Raw genomic sequence first — 12,332 nt, forward strand, 5'->3', positions numbered from 1 at the left:
CCCAAACATTCTGGAAGCGATGGAGCGTTCCCGCCTGTGCTGCCGTCACCTTCTCCGCAATCAGGATGTCCCAGAGTTTAGACCACCATTGGGCTATGTGAGGGCCTTCTGGGGATTGCCAGGCCCTGGCCAACACCGTTTTCCCCGCCAGTAGGCAGTGTGTCAATAGCTTAGATCTGGTCCCAGAGCGCGGGTAGTTCGCGGGGATCGGGGCCCCCAGCAAAACTGGTTCAGGTTCCAGAGGAATCGCCGTTCCCGTGATTTGTGTGATGGTCTCCAGGCATGTCCTCCAGAACTGTCGAATCTTTGGGCAAGCCAACCACATATGGAAGAAGGAGCCTGGGTGGCCACATCCTCTCCAGCAGGCATGATCCACTTGTGGGTTCATGTGGTGAAGCCGAAGGGGCGGGTAATACCACCGGAGCAGCATCTTGTACACGCATTCCCTATTGGTAATGCAGGTGGAAGAGGTGTGTGTTCTGGTCCACATGTCCACCCAGGTTTGGTCCTCGACCGGATGACCTAGGTCCGCCTCCCACTGGGCCATACAGCTGGTCTTTGTGGACAGGAAGTCCCTTAAGAAGCGCCTATATAGGGTGGATACCCTGCCTGGGTCGGAAGGTCCCCCAGTGTAAGTTCCAGGGCGGTGGGCGGGCGTGTTGCTGCCTGCAGAGTTTGGGGGTGTGAGCACCAGTGGCGTAGCTGGATATAAGTGAATCTGTCCCTTTCCTGGAGTTGGAACTTCTCCTTACATTGGACGAAAGTGAGGGGTGTCCCTCCCATATATAGCTGGTCTTTGGTCTCCAGCCCGCCCTTTATCCAGTTCCGAAAATTGCGGGGGTCCGCTCCGGGTGAGAAGGATGGGTTATGGAAGACCGGGGAGCGTAGGCTCAGTCCTCTTGGCACTCCCTTTTGCTTTAGTGCCCAGTACCAGGAGTTAAGGGTGTGTTTGGTTGATAGGAGGAGGTCTCCCCAGTGTGTTCTAAGGGGGGGCGGGATGTGTGGCAGAAATCGCAAGGGTAGGGGTACTTGTGATTGTTCCAGCTCTACCCATCTGGGGTGGTTTGTTATAGTTTGCTGTGCCTGAATCTGTGCTAGTTGTGCTGCCACACTATAGGCCCGCAAGTCCGGAACCCCCAGACCTCCTAGCTTGGAGCCCCCCAGCATCGTTTTGAGAGGGATTCTCACTCTCTTACCTTTCCAGATGAATTTTAGCATTTTCCTTTGGATGTCACTGAGGGTTGGTGTGGGAATCGCTACTGGGAGGGAGGCGCAAGCGTATAGGAACCTCGGAAGTAGGTTCATCTTGCATGCTGTGATGCGCCCCAGCAGTGAGATCTCTTGGGTCTCCCATCGTTTCAAGTCGCCTTCCAGTTCTTTCAGTAGCCGGGGGAATTTGGCTTTGTATGTGTGTCTTGGGTTAGCCAGGATGTGGACCCCCAAGTAGGGGATGGCCTTCTTCACCCATGTCATCGGGCACATCGCAGTCAATGGCTCCCGTTCTGCTGGGGTGAGGCCGATGCCCAAGGCCGAGGATTTGTCGAAGTTTATAGTGAAGCCTGAGACTTCACCATAGGTGGTAAGTTCTCGTATCGCATGTTTTAATGATGAGTGGGCTTCTGAGATCGTGAGTAGGGCGATTTTGTGTTGCGTGGGGCCATCCTGCAGCCCTTTCATTTGGTCGTTTCCCCTAATCCTTTGGGCCAAAGGCTCCATGGTGAGTGCGAAGAGTAAGGGCGACAGCGGGCAGCCTTGCCGGGTTCCGCATGACAGGGGGATCGGAGCTGAGCTGTGTCCGTTAATTCTTAGGCTCGTACTTGGGCTCTTATAGTTGGCTAGAACTATCATCTGAAAAGTTGACCCGAAGCCGAAGGCCTCTAGGGTGAGTTTCATAAAGGACCAATCTACTCGATCAAATGCCTTGGCTGCGTCCAGAGCCACTAAGACCAGTTTTTGGGAGTTTCGGGAGGCAAGGTCCACCAGGTTCAAGGTTCTCCGTATGTTGTCACCAGCTGACCGGTGAAGGATGAAGCCTGCTTGATCGGGGTGGATGATCTTCTCGGGAGGACGCGGTTCAGGCGGTTTGCCAGGATTTTTGAGTATATATTTGCATTGATGTTTAAGAGTGCAATCGGTCTGTAGGAGGTTAGACTCCTTGGGTCCTTCCCTGGTTTGGGCAGGAGGATGGTGGTTGATTCCTGCATCGATGGGGTGACTGATCCTGTTTCTCTGAAGGAGTTGAACAGGGTCACCAGATGGGGGGTCAGTTGTGGCCTGAATAGTTTATAGAACCTGGTCGAAAAGCCGTCTGGACCTGGGGCTCGTGTTTTAAGCGACTTAATGGCCTTCTCGACCTCCTCCCCTGTAATGGGCTCCTCCAATTCGTCTCTCGTTGTATTGGCGAGACGGGGTACCGCTGCCCTCTGCAGATATTCCACCTGTTGCGGTAGGTTCCGAGGGGTTGCCTTCATGATTTGGGTCAGGTAGTCTGTCGCGAGCTGTCGTTTTTCGGGCTCCGAGTACCGTGTGACCCCCTTGAAATCACGCAGACCTGCGATCGTGTTGACGCATCTCCGTTTGGCTAGTTTGGGCACCAGGAACCTGTTCGCCTTGTTGCCCTTTGCGTAATATGATTGTTTGGCTTTTGCCATCAGTAGGGCGGTTTGTTCCACGTAGTGGGCTTCTAGCTTTTTCCTCGCTGTTCGCATGATCCGTTGCGTTTTAGGGGACCAGCCTTTTTCCTTGTGGATTGCCTCAGCCTCTCTTAGCTCGTCCTCTAGAGCTATCTGGGTCTGATGTCTGCTCCGGTGGTAGGCCGCTCCTTGAGCAATTAGGGAGCCCCTGATTACTGCCTTCATGGCATCCCAATTATTCGCTAGTGAAGTGTCCGAAGCTGGGTTCTCGTCAAAGAAGTTTCTTATTCCCGTCGCAATCTTGTCTCTCGTAGCCATGTCATTGAGAATCGGATCGTATAGGGACCATTTGCGTGGGTTATTGAGGTTGGGGTCCTGAACCCGGAGTTCCAGGAACACTGGAGCGTGGTCGGACATGGCTCTCGAGCCGATGGAGACCTCTTTGACTGAGGGGAAGGTGTGCGGGGAGATCAGGAACAGGTCGATCCTTAAGAAGGTGCGGTGTATGAACGAGTAGAAGGAGTAGTCTCTTTCGTTGGGGTGAAACACCCGCCATGAGTCTATTATCTCCAAAGACCTGAACAGCCGGAGGAGGCTAAGTGCTTGGGCGAAATCGCTTGGAGTCGGGGGGTGTGACCGGTCTTTAGTGGGGTCGGGAACCCCATTGAAGTCCCCTCCGACAATTGTTTGACCCTCCACAAAACTAGCTAGAGTCGTGCCTAAGTAGTCGTAGAAGTGTGATTGTCCAGTGTTAGGGGCGTACACCAAGATGAGGTTGTATAGGTCTCCCAACAGGAGGCATTTGACTGCTGTGAATCGGCCTTCCGGGCATATTTTCGTTTCCAGGATTTGCGGGTTCAAGTCTTTCCTAAAGAGGATCGCCGTGCCTCCCTTTTTGTTTGTGCCGGAGGCAAAAAATTGAAGCGGGAATAGTCGAGAGCGAAGCCGGATCACGTCCGCCGGCAGCAAGTGGGTCTCTTGGAGCATAGCTATCGCTGCGTCTTCGTCCTGGAGCTTTAATAGGATTGTCTTTCGTTTGTTAGGGGAATTCAGTCCATTAAAATTTAGGGAGAGGATTCACAGGTCCGGTGGTGTCCCATTCTCTGTCTCTTGGGTTGGGGGGGTTTGAGTCGGTAGTTCAGCTGCCATATTTGTCGTGAGATCTCGTGGTAACATCCTGCACTTGAGGTTTTAATGCAGAACCCCAAAGGGGGCCGCAACATTAACTGGTGGGTAGACCGACATTGTAAGTATGGGCGTACCCTTGGCCAACGGGGCCGATTGTCCCATCGCGTATTAAGTACTGTGGGTTTCCAAAAAACGAAAGTTGGAAAGTGTCCTTGGAGTGGGTATGAACCGTGGGTATGGTCCGCCGTCTCCGCCCTAAAGGCATATCAGTCTAAACGGTATGTGGCGGATCCGAGTTCAGATCGGGTCAGAAGAGACCAGGGAAAGATGCTGTTGGAACCTGGGGGCACGGGAGCGCCATTGTTCATCTCTTCCTGTTGATCCGCTGGGTTGATGACCATGGCGAACGTTTAGGTTTTGGGGAGGGAAGAGGGCCACAGTCCTCAGATCCTTCCGGGTTTGGTGTAGAGAGTTCCTGGGGCGAGATTGGATGCATGATCCTCTCCGCATCCTCCAAGTGACTGATCCGGCGTAGGGTGCCTTTATATGTGAATTGTAGTGCCGTTGGAAACAGCCATCTATAGTGGACTTGCTGCTCCTGGAGGAACAATGCCAGGGGTCGGAGCACTCTTCTTTTCTGAAGGGTGAGTGGTGAGAGGTCCTGGTAAATTTGAAGTGGCGTGTTCTGAAAAGTAATTTCCTCCCCTTGGCGGCTAATCGCCGAAATTGCCTCCTTGGTTGTAAAGAAGTGGACCCTAGTAATGACATCTGGGGGGGGGTCCGAGACTGCCCCTCGGCGCAGGCGGAGTCTGTGGGTCCGGTCTAGCAAGAGCTGAGATTTATCGAGGTCCGGGAGGAGGGCCTCGAAGAAGCGTCCCACGTAGTCCGCTAGCTTGTTGTCGGGGACCGAGGTTGGGACCCCCGAATGCAAAGATTGTTGCGGCGTGCCCTATTTTCAAGGTCCTCATGTTTAAACTCCAGGATCTCGCATTTCTGATGCAGGGTGTCAATGGCTCTTTGCATTTCCCCTAGAGTGGTAGTGTGATCCCGAGAGTGGTCTTCGATTTCTCCGAGCCTCTGTTCGACCTCCGTAACCCGTTGGTCTGTCTGTTCGATTTTGGTGGTGAGTTCTGAGAGGCATGAGCGAAACTCCGACTTGATGTCCATCACGAAGGTTATCAGGTCCCCTTTGGTAGCGAGGGCTCCCCCGTCCTCCTGCTGTTTCTGTGGGGTAAGTTTGGGGGGCTCTTGCTTCTTGCTTTTATCTAATGCAGTGAGCATGGTGGAGATATCTGCGCCCTTGCTAACCTTCGTTTGCCTGGACATGATGATCGTGTTTGGCGGACTTGGCTGGAAGAGTTGCGGCGGGACCAAAGGTGTGGGAGACGGCACTCAGCCCCCTCTAGGTCCGCAGAGTTTAATGCGTTGTCGGGGTGGGAGGTTGAGTGTTTTTGGCGCCAGCCACCCAGGAGAGTTCATGCGTGGGAGTGAGAAGCCGGTGGAGTAGCCGTGATCCCGCAGTAGTCTAGGTCGCTAGCTGGATGAGTGGGCCGGGCGCCCAGGAAGTACTAGAGCATGGAGGATCTCAGAGGGACCAGGCGGGCCAGTTCTGTGTTGGCGGGTCCGTCCGCTACTCTTCTTCGGCCCCCCAGGACCCCATCACCATCGGGTTCGTAGTATGTTGTTGAGTTCCGGCGCGGCCGCCATCTTGGTTTCTTCGGATGGTGACGGGGAGAGATTTGACCGCTAAGTTCTAGGAGAACGCTCCTGCGTTCGGAGGTCATCGTGGGTCAGGTTGTGCCTCATCGGTTCCGATCACTGTAGATGGCATTGGCGACTCGGATGCTCGATCAGAACCACTTGAATTTGACGGCGGCAGCGGCCATCCCACGGGCGGCCTCAAGGGAGCGACCACATCGATGGCGCTCCAAGCCACGCCCCCCATATAAGCCTTTTTAAGGCTTCTCTCAGCCCTTACCATGACACACACCCTGGAGACAGGTAAGTCTACTGGATAGGGAAAGTATCCAATGCTGGGAGGAGTTGGAGTATTTAAGAAGGTGCGTGTGAATGATTCAGGGTGGCATAGTTGGGTGAGGACAGGAGATGGATGAGGAGGCCCGAGAGACCAGAGGAGGCAATAGCGAAAGTAGTGCCGAGGCTATTATAAGGAGGGTGTCTGTGGAGTATTTGTGTGTGAGAGGAGAGTGTAAGAAGTAGAGATAGAATAGGAGTAGTGTAGTGCTAGTAGTAATGGCTGAGGTAGTAGTAGTTGGAAGTGGAGACAGTGGGAGTAGGAGAGTAGAGAGTGAGGGAATGGTAGCAATTAGTAGTGATAGTAGGCATGAAGGATAGGTTTAGAGATCGTAGAAGTAGTAGCACAGTAGTAGATAGTAGAGTGCAATAGCGAGGTTTAGGTATGTGGGGGTAGGAACTGAGCTGGGATGGATAGGGAGTGGACAGAAGCGGAGGTTCTAGAGGGTGAGAATGAGGCTTGAGGGCAACAAACAGGGACTGCGTTTGAGGAATCTCACCACCTGCCTGTCTCAGTGTCCTGTCTCTTCTTCCCACCAATCTATTCTCAATCTCTCAATCTCCTTGTCCTGGTCTTGCCACATGCTTGCACCTAATGAATCTCTTCTTGGCCCGCACCTCTCCCCCACGCTACTCTCGTGTTGCACCTATACCTCCTCAATGCTCCACCATATGCTATTTCCTCCACCCCTCACAGACTCACTCTTCGGAATCTTGGGGCGCCACCTAACAACCCATGATATGCCCTCACTGTTAAACCTCATCTTTAGACTCTGGTCCCCTCCTTCTTAAATGCCACCTCCAACCCCTTCATTCCACCTCTCTTCCTTTCTCTAGCTGTTGTTGTTCTTCACCACTCCTCTCCTTTCACGCTTCTCCTCTCATTGACTAATGTTCCTCCTCTTCTCACTAATCCTGCCATCCTCATCGCTTCTCCTCCTGATGCTCTTCCTTTCCTCCACTTTCTCCTTCCTCCTCTCTACGTCTTTCCTCCAGGCTGCTCTGATTGCACTCCTTTGTAAAACACCCACAACCCACTGACAACCCCTGCCCCTTTTGAAACAGCTTGGCTTTACCCCCTCAAACTGCCCCTGCTCAATGTCTCTCAAATGTGTGGGTAATTGGACTTTTCATTGTGATTGCTTTGGAGTTATTACAGGGGTTCATTTTGGCCATGCTTCCAGCCTTGCTCCTCTCCCGGCAGAGGTGTACACTGGTCCCCCATGTTTTTTGTGCAAATGTATGGAATAGAGGCAGTGTATGGACACTCTGCCTTGCAGGACATCACAGTTTGTCTCGGGCTCCTACTCTATCACGCCCATGGCCCCTTTCCTTTATTCACTGTTTCACCACATTTATGAGCATTATGCCTGTGTGCACAATCTCCCTATACTCGCAGGAGAAGCTATTTTGGTTGGAGTCATTATTGCACCCCTCCTAGCACTTTCCCAAATCTGACATCAGCAATATCTGGGAGATTACATAGGTCCCTTAAAGGGACAGCTTCATACCTTGGTACCATGTGGCCAGCCCCTGCCTCCTTACCAGACAGGATGAGGCTAGCAAGAAGATCCTCCCGATGCCACCCATGGGTACATCACCACACTGTACTCCCTGGGGCCCCAAACCCCTCACCCCAAGGGGCGAGCTGGGGAATTGCACAGTGTTTAAAATGCATTAATGCTGAACACAAGAGCTCAGAATATGTAGTCTTTGCTCTACACCCCAAGCCTGGTTTGCGGTGCAGTCTTCCAGTGATGATTGCTTATAAAACTATGGGTTATGTAAACCAATGCAGTCCTATCCAAAGCTTTGAATTGACTAGTCCAGTGACCAGCCTTCGTGACAGAGAAATATACACTGCATTGACCTGTTGCATGCTGGCAATTTGCATAATTTAAAGAGAAGACAATACAGATTGATATTATTCCAGGGTCAAGGTGCACAGCTAGGGAAGGCCTGTTTCACGCTTTTCCACTTGTACGTCTTGATACCAGCCTTGCAATATTGTTGCTACAAATGTTGCTTTGACTCGTGAGATGGTGATTTTATTTTGCCAGTTATGGAGTTGTGTTGGTAATCACAACCTTGCAGGTTATGCAAGATGTCTTGGAGATAATGAGGGCATGGAGGGGTAGGCTGTGCAGTTCCTTGAGGGTCAGGCTGATCTAGTGCCATTTCTTTGTCTTTGTGATAACATGGACTGTGCTGTAGTGGATTGCTTGCAGAGGTGCCAGGGTGGAGACCAGGAATCCTTCAAGGGGGACATTTTCACTTCAAGGTGAGAGAGAACAGTGCACACTAGGTTCTGTAGTTCGAGGCAAGATTAAAGGGCTTGAATTGGAAGAGAAGTGAAAGCTAGTACATTCGCTATGTGATCCTTGAAGGAAAGGAAGTGTTAGATGGTACATTTGTGAGACCTTTTATGAGGGACGAGTAGTGGGACATTTGGAAAGCTTCGAAAAACATGAACTCTGTGTTTTTTGGGTTCACATTCAGTGTTAGGTAAGATGTTCTTAACAATGATAAATCTTCCTGACCTGTGTCAACCCCAGAATCTTTTGCTTTTACTGGTTTATTATTTTTCCTTATACTTCCGTGTGTGGGAACATTTTTCCACACCCACAGAATATTTTATTGTTTTTGTGGGTGTCATTTTTAAGACTCTCTATAGCATCAGTCTTCAAACTGTGGTGCGCACCCCCCAGGCGGCAGCTGCCACATCCCAGGCTGGTGGTAGAGGAGGGGGGGCGTGAGAGCTCAGCATGAAATGTAAAAAAATTAATTAAAAAAACATATTTTTTTATATTGGAGGAAATGGGCAGGGTCGGACTGGACCATAAAACTGTTTTAGGCATCAATGAAAAAGTGGCCCGCAGTTGCCAATAGAATTTTATTCCTTTAGTCACAGACTGTTTTAAATGTTAACACATTGCGATATTTAAAGAATATTTATTCAGCAACCATGGTCAAAACTACTAGCTGCATAGTGAAGTAACTCATCAAACTTGACCACATTGGCCAAAAAAGTGGCCCATTTTGACTGGCCTACGCTAGCATTTTGCATTTTTGGTACGGGCATCGCCCTATTGCCCTATAGGCCAGTCCGAGACTGGCAGCTCATCCATAATGGGCGAGGGGGCATCCACCCAGTGGCCCCCTCACCCATTATGGAGGAACCGAGGAGCCAGCCCAGTGAAACACTGAACACTCACTCAGCTGCTTTTTCCAGTCGTGGCAGTGCTCCTGGGCTGGCTGAACTGTCAAAGAGAAACACTGTTTCCCTTTTACAGTTCAGTTTCCCAGCCGCACATGCTCACTGAGCCATGCAGCGCTGGGGGTGTTTTGCTTCGCCAGCCTTGCATAGCTCATTGGAAACTGTGGCTGGGGCACTGCATGTCTGTATGTGCAAGGAGGAGCTCCTGCAGATCCTTGCATGTACGGACAGAGCAACCTTGAGTGGGGCATTTCAGCACCCATGCAGAGGCCCCTGCAGAAGGTACGTTTATGTTAATTTATTTTTGATTTAAAAATGTTTATGGATGCGTGCATGCTTGTGTTATGAGTGAGTGTATGGTGATTGGTGCTCGTATGAATGATAGAGTGATTGCTGTGTGAATGTGTGTGTTTGTGTGTTTGTTTTGGTCCATTGAGCTGATTCAGGTGACTGGGGGCAAAGGGGCTAAAGAGGGTTGTACAACAAAGGCATTTTAAAAAAGCCTTTCTTGCACAATCTTCCTACCCACCTGCCAAAATCAGCTCTCCTTCTGTGGAGCCCAGGGGACAGGCCCCCCAATGCCTCCCCCCCCAATACCCTCTAGAAAGGGGGTAATACCAGTGGTGGTAAACGGCACTGGAATCCGAGGGAGTATGGGGCTGGGAGGTGCATTTCACTCTACACATGCAGCAGCAATCAGGGTCGAACTGGGGCATAACACTGTCTCGGGCACCAATGAAAAACTGGCCCTCAGTTGAAAATGGGAATTCATTTCTTTTGTGACACTGTTTTGAATAGTACCCGAGGGGGAGTTATGTGATAAAATGTAATGCAAATTGTGCATTTAAAAGAATATTTATTCAGCAACACTGGTTAAAACTACTAACCGCATAGTGAAGTAACTCATGAAACTGGCCGACATTGGCCAAAAATCGGGCCCACTTTGACCCAAAAAACGGGCCCACGCAAGCATTTTACGCATTTGGTTTGCCCATGGGCCTATTGCCCTGTAGGCCAGTCCGAGACTGACAGCAACCTCAGAGACATCATTCTGAGAGGCTGAACTGCAGGAGGCCTGGCCAGGATTTTGCTTGCCCTAGACAATGATTTATGCCCCACAACATGAAAGCACAAATGACCAGGGAGATGGAGGGCCAATCACATCTTTGAGTGGGGTAGCACACTTATTCAAGCATGCTGCCTACTACTATTTTCTCAAAACTAAAATGACAATTTCAGTTTCTGTAATTTAAAGTAAGTTTCTCTTTTGTGGGTATATAGCATCTTTTCACATCAAGCTTAATAAAATGGTTAACTATATCAAACAATCAACGACAGGTGATGTTGCCTGAACACAGAGTTCTGCAAAAGGCGCATCATCTAACTGGGGGCCCTTACAAAATGCATTCAAAGTATATATTCTGCTGCATTAACTACTTGCATATAAGTGACAAGATAAAAAAAATGTAATTCAGGAGGGGAGAGTAGTAAAATCAAATAGTGATAGATGCAAGACTTTGAATTCAAAATTACCACTACCGTTGCTCTGCGCAACATTCCATGCCATTATTCTGTAGTATTTCTGTGCCATTACAGAAGGGGACAAGCCATTACCAAATGACTCTTGGTGCTGCCACCAAAAGGTGCAGTTCAAGCTCAATTTCCAGGCCATGTCTCCTCTACACTGGAACGCAAGCCACATACATGTTTAGGCCTTGTGGTTTAGAAGATTGGGATTAGTGACATGGCCAAGGCTGATTTGAAAACAATGGTATGGATGGCTGGCCAGAGCAATGCCAGTGGTTATAAGTGATTTTGAACTATTTGCCTATTAGGTACAAGCCAGAACTCATGCAGTGGAACACATATAGGATGGAGATAAAATGTGTGGTGAAACACACATCCTATGAGTGATTTTGGTCACTTACCCACCCAATGACTAGCCAGGTCTATGTTAATGCCTATGGCATTACCACCGACTGCCTGCCCCTCGCCACCAAAACATATCCTTTGTGCAACTCGTTGAGCAAGCTCCATCACAAAGTAACACAAAACGTGTTGCTGTATAGTGCCGTCCACTGTTATAGCAAACCATTCTTTTGAGTGTTTTTAATTACTTAATTGCCTCTGTAAATGAGCTCCTGGTGTAATAAAAATCGATTAATGTGTGTCTTCAGCCAGTTGATTTTATAAGCAATATCTTTGTCAATGCCTCTGTTCCTTTCACTGAAGTACTGTCCAAAGCAAGCAATAGCAAAGGCAACAGTTTTGGCTTGCATGTAAGTATTAGACCGACATTTACCAAGCAATGCCATTATATGCCCTGGTACTCGCCATTTTCCAGCCTTTCCCATCCTATGGCCAGACAGTACTTGTGATGATTCACAGGTTCTCAGCACATCTTCCCACAGGGTAGCCCTCCCCTATGAGGGTAGGGAGGTGAGGCCCCTACCCTCTGGTTCCCCTAGGGGTGGTAAGAAGTGGGAGGACCTCCTATGGAGAGACTACGCTCATGGGGAGGAGGACTCCCGTCCCGTAAAAGACCACCCTCCGCCCTTGTTCCCTGGAGCCATGGCCCTATTACCTCCTTCTTCCTCCCAACCTGAAGCTACTAATGTGTGTTATTGTGAAGTCTCTACTATTGCATCTGTAAGGCTATACAGGACTGAGATGAGGAAGAGCCAAAGAAACATTCAGAACAACAGTAGAAGAAATTACCAAAGAACTGTGATGAGGTGGCCACTGTTAGGCTTGAAGGTAACTTCAAAGGCATTTATGACAAACATTGACGCCATGCTGGGGCAGGCCCAGCAATATAAAGTAAAGACCAAGGAAGGACTAAATGGGTTTGCGAGCAGGAAGAGTAGTAGGGGACCCTGGTGTCCATAGTGCAGGGTCTGGGAAATTCAAAACCATGCTGCCCGCAGTGCTGAGAGACAGTTGGTCTCCGAAGAAGAAGCTGAAAGGAATTTCATGAGCCGGAGCAAACCCGACTCGCTGCTGAAGCAGGAAGAATCCAGCAGTGGTGTGGCTTCTTGGACGTGGACTTTGTGGTCCATAAAACACATAGACAATGCCACAGTAACAGCTTAGCCGAGCTGCATAGACCAAAGAGGAGCAAAGCAGGAAGCTTCGCTGAACACGTGCTGAACCGACAGTGACCTGATACCCTGCAAAGGACTGGTTGCACTCCACAGTGAAGATACAGGTAACAGAAGTTGCGAGAAAGCTGGGTGGGGTCCAGGGAGCCCAAAGAGTCAAGTATTCCTCAGGAATTATCTCCATCACAGTAGTGATGCCGAAAGCACCAAGAGACAAGT

This window comes from Ambystoma mexicanum, unplaced genomic scaffold (assembly GCF_040938575.1).
Source record: "Ambystoma mexicanum isolate Mex_15411 unplaced genomic scaffold, UKY_AmexF1_1 Mex_scaf73, whole genome shotgun sequence".
Taxonomy (NCBI): Eukaryota; Metazoa; Chordata; class Amphibia; order Caudata; family Ambystomatidae; genus Ambystoma; species Ambystoma mexicanum.